This window comes from Pan troglodytes, chromosome 8 (assembly GCF_028858775.2).
Source record: "Pan troglodytes isolate AG18354 chromosome 8, NHGRI_mPanTro3-v2.0_pri, whole genome shotgun sequence".
In the NCBI taxonomy this organism is placed as follows: Eukaryota; Metazoa; Chordata; class Mammalia; order Primates; family Hominidae; genus Pan; species Pan troglodytes.
In genome coordinates, this window is record NC_072406.2 from 100287592 (window position 1) to 100300351 (window position 12760).

Genomic DNA, 12760 nt, shown 5'->3' on the forward strand with positions numbered 1-12760 from the left:
CTTTGGCATCTTTAAATAGAAATTTGAGAGCTTAGTGGTCTGTGAACACACTGTAAAAATGCTACCCTAGACTATAAGCCATCCACAGGGCAGGAATTATCATTTGTTCCTCTTTATACCTTTGGGTTCTGGCAGAGTGCCTGGCTTATTAGTGATGCTGAATAAATATTTTATTCCTGAACTGAATTTCCTTCGTTCCTCATGCCCTACATTTTGAGCTTTGAAGCACTTTCAACACTTTGTTCTATTTCTAACCAATTGTATATTTTATTGTGCATCATTCATGTGCCTTGGGTGCTGAGGATACCCAGACTTGTAGGATAATTCCCTACATTTTTCTAGTACTTGTCACTTTCAAAGTGTATTTGCTTGTATAACTTTAAAATTAACTCTGCAAGACAGGTATTATTTGCTAATTTTATGGATAAGGAAATGGGGTAAGAGAAGTTTTCGGCTCATCTGATATTATCCAGCTGCTTCTGCGGTGGTATCTTAGCTGAACACTAGAAATTCTCATTTCATAGTTGCTAGTTTAGAATATGAGTTTCCTGTGGCTGCTCTAACACATTACCACAAATTCGAAGGTTTAAAACAACAGAAATTTCTTCTCTCACAGTTCTGGAGGCCAGAAGCCTGACATCAGTTTCACAGAGTCAAAATCAAGGTGTTGGCAGGATACTCTACAGTCCCTCTGGAGACTTTAGGTGAGAATCCATTCTTTGCTTTTTCCTGGTGGCTGCTGGCATTCCTTTGCTTGTGGCTGTGCCATTTGAAGGCCAATATCTTCAAGTGTCTCGATGCTATGTCTTCACATAGCCTTCTCCTATGGGTGTCTCCTCCACTCTGTGTCAAATATCCATGTAAAAAGGTTGCCTGTGATGGCATTTACAGCCTACCTGAATAATTCAGGACAATCTTCCCAACTCAAGATCCTTATCTTAAAACAACCCTTTTTCCAAGTAAGATAACACTCACAAGTTCTAAGGATTAGGACCAGATATCTTTTGGGGACCATTTTTCAGGCTTCCACAATACTTAATGTTCTCCCACCACCAAAGAAAATCTGTCTCTTTCATTTTCTTTATTTTGATGGTTATGAACGTAATTCAAGTTTCTTATCAAAAAGTGTCTTACTGAAAAACTCATAATTTAATATAGAAATGATTAATAATTAACCCTTGACATTTGGTATGCTTCGTTTTGCTTTTTGCTGTGCCTAAATTTGCATGTGTGAATAAAATAAGGGTTATCCTCTGGGTCTTGTGTCGTTTTCACTTCCCCCGGTCGTTTTTCCTGACCACACGTTCTTCTCTTGAGGCAGGCATGGGCCCCTAAGGGATTTACATCACGCCACTTACAAGTGTTTGTTTGACTCTACAGTTTTAGCACACATGAGTCAGAGGAACAGGAGAGCTCTAGTTATCTAGTTATCCTTGGATGTTCCCTATCCATCTCCCTGCTTTTAATCAAGTCACAAGTCCTAAAGATTCCCTCTGCAAAGTCATCATTTGGCTACCCTAAATTCACACTTCTATTATGCTTCTCCTAGGGAATAACAAGAACCAGAGCTGGGGTGACAGTAACCCGTACTTCACCCATTTCCAGGGTTACTTCCCTCCAGCGCATCTCCAGTCCTGTTTTCAGCTCTCCATTGCCTGCCCCCTCCCCTGCCATTTGCATTAAATTAAGTGGAAAATTCTCAGTCCACTATTTAAGGCTAGTTATGTTATAACCCCACCTAATCATCTAACTGACTTGCATTCTATATCCCAGCTAAATAGACAGCAGGGACTTTCTGCCCTCATATAACTTCCTGGTCTCTGTACCATTGCTCAAGCATTTCTCCTTCTCTGGAATGCCTCCCATCCCTCTCCCCACTTTTTTGGTTGTTGAAATTCTACCGTCTTTCCTGGCTTATCTCAGATGCCATCTCAAATCTCCACGAAGTCTTTCTTGACCTTACCCGGCAGGCGTGACTGATCATTGAGCCTCTTCTATGGGACTTTGTACCTCCACTTTGGGGCTTATCCCATTTTACAGTTATTTGTGTGCTTGTCTTTTCTTTCCTACTAAATTATACTCTCTTTAGGCCAGGGACTAGGTCTCACTCTTTGTGAAGTTCTCCATGGAATGTTAGTGCCTTCTGAAGTTCCCAGAGCACACTTAGTGTCTTCTGAATGCTGGCCAAGTTGTCAGCAAGAGCATATGCAGTCAGGGCAGTGCTTTGCTTAATATGTCATTGCTGGGGTGAGTGAGAGAGCAAGTGCTCACTGAGGGGTAATTAGAACCCCTTGTGTTTCTATGGACCACACTGATTTTTATTTCCACCTGCATTATCTTGGTGATTCACAAACACCAGTGAAGCCATCTCACTACCTTTGCTGTTTCTTTGTACCACCTCCACTATTATTTTGTTAGCATATATTTTTTGAATTGATCCACCTTGCCTATAACAAGCCTTGTCTTAAGCTATAAAAATCCTTGAAAATACTGGGTTTGATGTGATACCTACGCACATTAAATAATTACAAAACAATTAAGCATCTTCACCACATAATAGTACAAGGACTACACTTTGGAAAACCCTGCCTGAGACACTGGTGGGACTTAAACAAGGTCACAGAGCCATTCTCATTCCACTGGCATATATCCTCAAAATACAAGGCCTAGAAATAGAACATATAGAGTCTGTGATACTGCATGCTCCATCAGGACAGAGGCCAAGACTGTTTTGCTCACCATCCTATGGCAGGCCCTCTATAATTATTTCTTGAATCAGTGTAGAACTTGGACACGCAGACACACCTGCACACGTGAACTTGCACATGCACATGGAAAGTCAAAGTTAGTGGCTTTTCAATGTTTTGATTCACTATTGACTTTCCTCATCATGTTTTCCTCAGACCTTAATTTAATGGAGTTATATTTGTTTTCCATTCCCCCCAGCCTTTGGCTTCACCTGTGAAACTTAGCAAGCTGCTGTGCAGTTGCTGTGCTGGGACCGGCCAGCCAATCCCTGGCTTGTTGCTTCCTCTGCCACCTCCTTTGGGGCAGTTCCCTTGCCCCTCTGTCCACTCACATCTGCCACACAGCTGTGAAGCACTTCCCAATACGCAGTGCACGAGAAATGCTTCGTAATTCTACCCAGGCCTTTTGATACTTGCTATGGTCAGTCACAAGAGCATCTGTCTCTGTGAATCTCTGAAGTGTCCTCACAGAAGAAAACAATTGCTCTGAAGAGATATTACAGACAGGAAATGCAGCATGGCAGTGTCACTTCAGGGCGACGGAGCTGCTCCAAGTTCCCTTTCTCCTCTACTGAATTGTTCAAGCACTTTGTTCATGTTAGACCCAGACTGGGACAAAGATGGATGCTTATACGTTGGGGATAGATTTTAACAGAATTTCTTCAGTGGAGTGCTCTGCTTCCTTGTTCTTCAGGAATGTGATGGATTGTGGGGAGAGATTGCCTGGTGTGAAAAGTAAGGGTTACCTGCAACTCCTTTTGCTTTCCCACCTCAGACCCCAGTGGAGCAAGGGAATGGGGAAGGGAGGCATGATGGGAGACCACAGGTTCTAAGACAGGTTGAGCATCCCCCATCTGGAAAACGAAAGTCTGAAGTGCTCCAAAATCCGAAAATTTTTGAGCACTAACATGACACCACAAATGGAAAATTCTGCACCTGACCTCATATGATGGGTTGCATGCAAGATGTCTTACAGTCAAGACATAGTCACAGCTTTGTTTCACGCACAAAATTATTTAAAATATTGTATAAAATTATCTTCAGTCTATGTGTACAAGGTGTATATACAACAAAATAATTTTGTATTTAGACTTGGGTCCCATCTCCAAGATATCTCATTATGTATATGCAAATATTCCCAAATCCAAAAATCTCCTGGTTCCAAGGATTTCGGATAAGGGATACTCAACCTCTAGAAGCAGCATTCATCAGCTCCAGGGTCAAAAAGAGTGGAGTTCAAATCTCAGCTCAGCTGATGTTAGCCTGTATGTTTCTTGCTTCAGTTTTATCACCTGTAGAAGGGGAAATGATTCCTGTTTCCCGACATTGCTGACAATGAGGATATATTGGAGGGAAACCATCTTATCACAAAGTATGGTACACAGTGGGTACTGAGAAATGTGAATTCCTTTCTCCTTGCTGCTAAATATTCCTGCATCATTTGGATCAACTTATTCTGGCATCCCGCTCTCCATTAATGTTTATGATGTCTTCCAATGCCGTGAGCTACAAAGACAAAACAGACACAGATGAAGCGACTTGAAATTTTTATAAGGTTGAGTCCAAATGTGCTTCTGGTAGAGCTCAAATTCTGTTGTGATGTTTACAAGAGGTTTCCAAGCACTGGGTAGGAGGCTGCACATAAAGGTCTTTAGCCTGCCTCTCCATTTAGAGATTCCGTAATTTGGTAATCTTTGATCTCACATCATACAGAAGGTATCCATATAATTTGTTGTCCAAACTTGGAAACTTTTGAGAGCAAAAGGGGTTGCTATTAAAATCACACCTAGACCACATGTGTAAATTAGGACGCTCAGGTTAATAGAGTGTATTTTGACCCTGATTAGGGTGCACAACTTTGGCCCAAGCTCAGTGCAAGTTATACAAGTTTATTTACCCAGCTTTCATGTATTTTAAGTCATGCCAGTTCTTCTTTTCCTCTTTAGCCAATGACACTTGTTATCTAGGCAGGGACTTTGGGAAGGAAGGTTAACAATGTATGGCACATGATATAGGTAAATAACACACCAGATATACATAAAGAGACATATGAAAGCCAGAGGGTGAGCCAGTCCAGGATCCAGATAGTCCTGCAGCTCCCCGCAGTGCCCCCCACCTTCCCCTTGTAGCCACCGTGACAATCAGCTGCCAAGGGAAGTGTCGTCTGGGGAAAGGCCAACCAGATGCTGCTCCCAGAAAATCCAGGCCAAATTTGACATCTGTTTGTGGTCTCAATGGTTGGCTCTAATGATCCAAATTCGTGAGGATGAAAATTAAAGGGAGAACTTTCATCACTGCAGTCCTCAGGTACCAAGTGAGCCTCTCAAATGTCTCTAGGGACCAAGATGCTGCAGCAGGTAGTTTAAACTTTACAATGAGTGCTGCCTAAATGGGGACAGGGATGTGGGAGGCAGGCCCAAAAGCGCAGACTGTGAGCTTGAAGAGGCCCTTAGGGATGTTTTGAGGCAAAGAGGAAGAAGATACGGGATTACAATGAGTAGATTTGGATTTTCCTGTCTGTTAGAGAGGAATCTTGGTGTTCTCACCTGGAAATTGGGGATAGCCAATTTCCACCAATGTTCACTGTCCAGAGTCACTGGAAAGGTAAAGTGAGATAATGAACAGGAAGGAGCTTACAAACCACAAATTCCTATATAAATGCCAGATGTCATCATTATTGGAGATCCTCAATTAAAACCTCTGAATTCACAGATAAAAACCTGAGGTTCAAGGAAGTCAAGATTCTGGCTCAGTGTCAACAAATCCATCAATAAGTAGGGATGTCAATGGCATGTTTGTGATGAGGGAGGGGGACAAGTTCCTTCACAGGGAGGGATGTCCACGATGTGTGTGTGATTGGGGAGGGAGGACAGGTTCTTTCATAGTGGGGGACTGTTCATGGCATCTGTGTGATGGGGGAAGGCAAGTCCCTTCATGAATTGGGAAACAGTCCATGGCATATGTGTGATGGGGAGGGGGAAAAGTCTTTCTATGGAGGGGGATGCCCATGACATATGTTTGATGGGGGAGGGGGACAAGTGCTTTCATAGGAGGGGGACTGTCTCTGGCATGTGTGTGATGGGGAGGGGGACAAGTCCCTTCATGGGGGGATGTTCATGGCATGTGTGTGATGGGGAAGAGTTGACTGAGAAGGTAAAATTGAACTAAAACAGAAAACCAGGGACAAATCAAGAAGGCAAAAAATATTTTCAAGGAATGTAATTTAAATTTGTGCTAGATGAGATGAGAAAAATGATGCCATGGTTATTTTTTTAGGCAGCAGGAGCCTTCACATCTTTTAATTCCTCATCATCATGGACACTGACTAGAGTTGATTTCCTCTGGACCTTTTCATCATGAGGCTTTGAGGCTATAGCCGATTATACTGGTAATCCAGCTGTGTCATCTCTGATTAAAAAGGCTCCTCGGGCTTGCCTGTCCTGCTCTTACACTAACGCAAGCAACGGGGGCCTGGCCAGGTTGCAAAAGGATATGAGGGCCAGAGAAGATCTATCTTTAAGTAGGAGACGGTTGAGGCAGCTTAACAGAGCAACTAAGAGCACAGACCCTGGAGCCAGACTGGCTGGGGAAGAATCCCAGTGTTGTCGCTGACCAGCTTTGCCACCTTCAGCAAGTTACCTAACCTTTCTGTGCCTTGGTTTTCTCATCAGTAGAGTAAGAATATAATCAGTCTTCACATGATGTGAGGCTGAAACAAGTTAATACATTTTAAATGCTTAGAAAGGTACCTGGCAAACATTCAGCTCTATTTATTGTTGGTTATTTTATTAAAAATAAAATGAATGTTATCGATGGACATAGGTGAGAAGCAGTGAGGAGTAGAAAGAACACGAGCTTGGCCATCAGACAGACTTGCATTTGAATCCTGATTCCACAACCTTTTAAAATCAACATTTATATTTTTCTAATTATAAAAGGCATATGTATTTATAGCAGAAAATTTAGAAAATACAGGAAGTAAAGACCAACCCTAAATGTACCACAGGCAGATGGCCACCATATTTCGTGTTGTTGGCAATGATATTTGCACTGGAGCCTTGCTCTGATGCTAGTGGCTTGTTGGTTTTTATTATTCCTCCTCTCTTTGTATATCCCTCAGAGAGATATCTAGGAATCATTTCAGGGCGAGGCACTGTGAATGCTCAGTAAAGAAAATATTTTTTGACAATGAGAAGACCTTTGATATGTAACTCAGAGCCTTTAATCCACACTCTTTTTATAGTTTGTTCCTGACATTTAGGAGCTAGGGTTTCTGGTGATAAAGCATGCCAAACATTTAGATTGAAACTTATAAATTCCTTCTTCCAACTTCCCTGCTATAATTACTTAGCTGCCCACATTATTGTTGTCAATTGCCGAGGGTGGCTGGTGAGTGACAGGTAGGTTATTTGTACCTGGTGTGGGTCACACTCCCACTTGGTCTGAGTGTTTTGTTTAATGCTCCACAAGAAGGCCATCGATGGGTAACAGAGTAGAAGTAATAGGAGAAGTCTACTGGGTGATGATTTGGCAGCTCAAGGAAAGTTGTAAATTAGGCTCTCAGAAGGGAACTTTCTGGCAAACTCAGTGAACAAACACAAGGTATGCGCTGGCCAGAACTTGTAATAAGCTGACTTTCTCTTTCACTGGTGGTTTCCTCTTGTTGGTTTTTTGGTGAAGTGGTTAGATGTGTTAACTATTGCCCAAACAGAATATGGACTGTTCTGGGGTTGGGGATGCAGGGGTGGCCAACAGTGGGGAAGAGGAAGGGTGTAAATGTATGGATCCACAAGTCCGAGCAGTCTTCTATGATCTTGGAGAAGGGTTGACAGTGTAACCAAATCTATGCCTGGTCACTATCTGTGAGCAACGGCGCACGGACTAAGTGCTCCCAACAACCCCTCTCTCTGCTTTCAACTTCAGGGGTGCAGAGGGCCTATAATGTAAAATCATGACACTGATAGAAACCTTAAGGAGGTTTCTCTCATTTCTCCCATTTAGTAAGCAAACTAGACCTTGTCATGTATGGCGAATCCAATTGTGTAAGTTAATTTTCTTATCTTTAGTCATTGTAACAGCAACCTACACTAGTGGTGAAGCTAGAAATGGGTCTATCTTTCCCACCGAGGCCCATGTGAATATGGCCAAGTACCCACTTTAATTAGGGCAACCAAACATTTTAATTTGCCCAGGGCAGTCATAATTTATGCCTCTTGTTCTAAAGAATACATATCTATAAAACCCCCCTTTATTCTCAAAAATTTCCCAGTTAAAATAATAAATTATATGGGTCCCCCAACATGAACAAAATCAGGGAGGAGCCCTCCAACACACAGGCCAACTTTTCACACTGTCGCTTTGCTCAGAAAAAGTTCCATTGTCTCTAAAAGACTCTTAGCCCTGGGGTCATGGGCTGATTTTTTTTTTTTTTAATTTCTCTAGCAATATTGCTCCCCAACCAGGGACCACTGCCTTTTAGTGCATTGTTTTTCAAACTCTTTTCAGCAGCAGAATCTATTTTTTCAGATGAAAAGTTAGGCAGAGCTCCAATGTTTAAAGCAGATAAAGTAGAGCTTTTCCTGGTTGAAGTGGGGGCGGGAAGCTCAGATACCCACACATTTGGCCTCTCTTGTTCTTTCCTTCTGGTGTGGGTCCCTACTGAATTTTATGGTTTTGTGGAACATAGATTAAAATTTACCACCAGAGCATAATGCTACCATCAATTTAATGTGTTGCCAGTTTCTCGATGAAATAGTTTTGTTCCTTAGTAAAGTCAGGTTAGCAATACCGCATTTATTTTACCTTGGCACAAGTTAATAATGATCAGGCTCTTAAAAAATATTACCCCAGGTCTCACCCTCAGTTCTAAGTTAGGCTACTCCATCGCCTTAATTCTTCCAACCAATGGAATCTTGACTACTTGTTTTGATGTCCTCTCCACGGAACATGTCTGAGGAATGACCATACCATGGCCTGTTTTACCAACCACAGGTCTCCTGGCCCCTGATCATGGTAATTCTCTGATCTCACTTGTTCCCTTTCTGGGCCCTTCTGCCCAATTCTAGCTTTATGGCTTCTCCTCTGTAACCTTATCCTTTGTCTAGGATTTGAAATGCTGTTCCAGCAGACTTATTTTTCTCCTCATCCTCTCAAATCTTGAGCAGGTCATCCTAGGTCCCCTCTTTTGTTGAATTCTCAGTCTATTTAAAAATTCTCTGTATTTTTAAAAATGCCTTCACAGAACCCATCATACATTAAAAATCCTCCCTCACTGAATCTCAGGGGTCCCTTCCAGCTTTGCCAGTTCCATTATTTTAGACAGCTTATCCAAATACAGTCTTTCATCAGAAACAGCCGCATACGTACTATTCCACACCTATATTTCAGCCACAGTTGACTCACCAGCCTGAGGACCCCCGTCAATTCTCAATGATTCTGGGGATCAGGTTATTTTTCTTGGCACAAATCCAAAGCATTGAGGCTAGGATTCAATATTAAGCTGATCTCCCTAGGATGTCATTAAGAGGGTTTAGTTCCTGAAACACCAAAGGATATTGTCATAACACAGCAATTTCATTCAAAATGGCCTCATGCCCCAGATCGTTGCAACTGCTGCATTATAAATCTCTAATGCCCTTGGGGTGGGGGTTGGGTGGAGTGGAGGCTCATCAGCAAAGGATGCCTTTGCATATTTGTTTATTTATTCAAAAATGTTTAAAATGAAGTATTTTCTTGACAGCTGATTTGAGGTACTAGTAATTGCTTCTAGATATATAGAAATATCCAAAGGTTTTCTTCAACTTTTTCTTATTTGAGATATTTGTGAAAAAGTCATTTATACCTTGAATTATATACATTCATATATATTGCACATTACATATAGAAAAGTTGGTCTGGATTTTTTTAAAAAGGATTTTTTTTTTCTGTATTTAATAAGCTCTTGTCATGCAATTCCTCAAACTTACATACTCTTATAAGGGGGAAGAATCAAAAAATAATTTCAACTTCAATCAGAGGATAGGGTCTCTCAACCTTGGCAATATTGACATTTTGTGCCAGATTTTTTCTTTGTTGTTGGGTACTGTCCTGTGCATTGTAGGGTTTAGCAGCATCCTTGACTTCTACCCAGTAGATACCAATAATATGCTCTCTCCAACCCAGTTGTGACAATCAAAAATGTTTCTGGATATTATCAATATGCTTTGGGGTGCTGAACTGATCTGGTTGAGGACCACTGCCATAGAAAGCGGAATGATGCAAGAGGAAGAATTGTACATAGAACAGTCTATGGCATGATAGCAACTTCAACTCCAGCCCCATCCATCAGGGGTGATGGGGATCAAGAGTTGGCTTGCTTGCAGAATGAGGCAACATGGAACTATGAGAGATTTTCTTCCAACAGACGCTGGTATCTCTATTAAGTTTCTCCTTTTACAATTTTTTAAAGCACCTTTTGCCTTTGGAAGTAACCTCATGTAGAAAGCATGCAGAGTTCTAAAATGCTAAGTAACTGATATATATATATATATAAAATATATATTTATATAGAATGTATATTTTTATATTATATATATAAATATATATATATTTAGGTAAAGCCAACAATTCAGGGATGTACTTAAATCAGTTAGTTTTTGCTTCTAAGCAAACCAGTCCAAATCTCAGTGGCTAAAAAAGACACTTACTGCTCATGCATCAGGTTGGCTGGGGTTCCACACATCCAGGTTGGACTTGACTGGGCAGCTCTGCTTCCCAGTGTAGGTCTCTGGGTCAAGTGGGGCTGCAGCAGCTGGATGAGCTCTGCTCCATGTCTCCCTCCTTGTCCTGGGACCAGTGGGCTACTTGGGGGATGTTTGGCTCATGGTGATGGCAGAGGTATAAGAGGATAAGCAGAAACACATAAGACTTCTTGAGACCTAGGCTCAGAACTAGGATACCACCACTACTGCCTCATTTCATTGGCCAAAGCAAATCACATGGCTGCCCCTTTAGTGGGGAGAGCTGCAAAGTCATATGGCAAAAGGCATATGGATACAGTGGGTGGGTGGTGGGGACGTGTGTGTCAGGGGAAAAGAACCATGGTCAATGACACGATCTATCACAGCTCTTACATTTAGAGTAATAATTTTGCTTTTATATAATTTCAGAACTGCACTCCTTATTTTTTTTCTGGACACCTCTGTAATGAGAGAATATAATCACAGGACCGTTTTAAGAATGGAATCATCTGGTAGGGAAGAGTGAGCCAAACAAACTCTCAGAAATTTTATTTTAACTCCAGTTAGCTCAGTCTTGTATGAATTAAGCAGCATTATATTTCTGTGGTTTTTAGAAAATGGAAAAAGCTGGATTTGTCCAACACAGGGGCAGAGAAGAAATGCATTTTCAAAGATGTTTGTGAGATTAAAATGCAAAAACACCTATTTTTAAGGATTGGCAGATTGCAGATGTGTTGGCCAGAGGAATGTTGAGTGAGAATCTCTGGAATGTTTTAGCAACCTTTAAAATTTATTACCAGGAAATGTGTGCTGCTTGCCTTCTCTGCATCTTTTCAAAAGGTCTCTTGTAAATCCAGTCAAGCCTAGTCCAGGTAGGGAGGTTTGGAAACAGTGATAAGTGAAAGGCATTCTCTGCTGCTGTGCCTCAGCTCCAGCCTGACCAAACACCGTTAATATGTAACCCGAATCTGACCACTTCTTTTATGTTTACATTTGGTTTCAGTGTTATTTTTAACTGGTGAAAGAGCAGTTCAAAGTCATTTTTTTTTTCTTGGCACTTACCATAATCTCTCAAGGCTCAGTAGTAGAATGGCAATAAGTCACGTCAGGGGTCTTTAAACCTGGTGGAATTAAAAATCACTTACCTTATTACACATGTGAATGTGCTGAAGATGGATGGGTCAGGGTTTTCAAGGATAAGACATTATATCAGAAATCATGTTTAATTGTTTTTACTGAGACCTTAGATTTTGAGGATGGTCTACACATTTGGCACAATTCATCCAAAATGAGGGTGTACTCCACATCTATCAGAAAAGCTCAGAAACAATGAAACCAGACCAAACCAAAATGCTGAGCATGTAAGTACTGGAGAGGATACAGAGCAATGGGAACTTTCAAATATTGCTGTTAGAAATGTCAAATGGTTCAGCCACTTTGGAAAAGAGTTTTATAGTTTCTTAGTAAAATGTATGCTTACCCTAAGACCCAGAATCTCACTCCTAGGTAGTAACCCCAAATAAATTAAAACTGTGTTCACACACAAACTTCTACATGGAAGTTGATTATGGCTTTAATTGGTGAATGGATAAACAAACTGTGGTGCATCTATACAGTGGAAAATTACTTAGCAATACATAGGAATGAACTACTGATACATGAAATTACATGGTTAAAGCTCAAAGGCAATATGCTGAGTAAAATAAGCCGTACTCAAAAGGCTATAAACTGTGTGATTCCATGTATATGACATTTTGAAAAAAAGCAAGCCTACAGAAAAAGAGAATATATTAGTGATTGCCAGAGGTTAGGGTCAGGGGCTAGCTATAAAGGGGCATACAAGAAATTTGGGGGTGATGGAAATATTCTGTATCTTAATTGTGGGAGTGGTTACATGACTGCATATGTATATCAAAACTCACAGAACTGCACACTAACAAGGGTGAATTTATCCTAAAATAAGCCTAATTTGTAAAAACGTGTGGTCCCCCAGAATCTCCTGTTTTTATATTTATCAATATAACATATATATTTGTATGGCCACCAACTCATGCCTGCTTCTTTGGAAATGGTTTCCTGCCCACAGTCCCTGCTGAAAGAATGGGCATAGACTATGCTTCTTCTAGCTGATTCCATATCCAGACCCCACTCGATGGGACCATGGGTAGACATCTACCCTGAACTGAAACAGTAAGATGCTCTCTCTTGAGCGTTTAAGAGACATTGAAATCCAGCCCAGAGGGTGTAGATTTTGGCCTGCAGGTATGTTTTGTTTGGCACAGTGTTTAAAGAAAA

The 12760-nt window shown here is 41.2% G+C and overlaps 1 long non-coding RNA gene across 1 annotated transcript; it reads right to left on the reverse strand.

Moving 5' to 3' along the window:
• Nucleotides 1-238: 238 nt before the first annotated feature.
• Nucleotides 239-10697, reverse strand: LOC134807071 (uncharacterized). The gene is made up of 2 exons (XR_010146648.1): nucleotides 10433-10697; nucleotides 239-4253 (listed from the first exon to the last, which is right to left on the reverse strand). It is a non-coding gene; the product is annotated as an uncharacterized LOC134807071 (long non-coding RNA).
• Between the last annotated feature and the right edge of the window lie 2063 nt (nucleotides 10698-12760).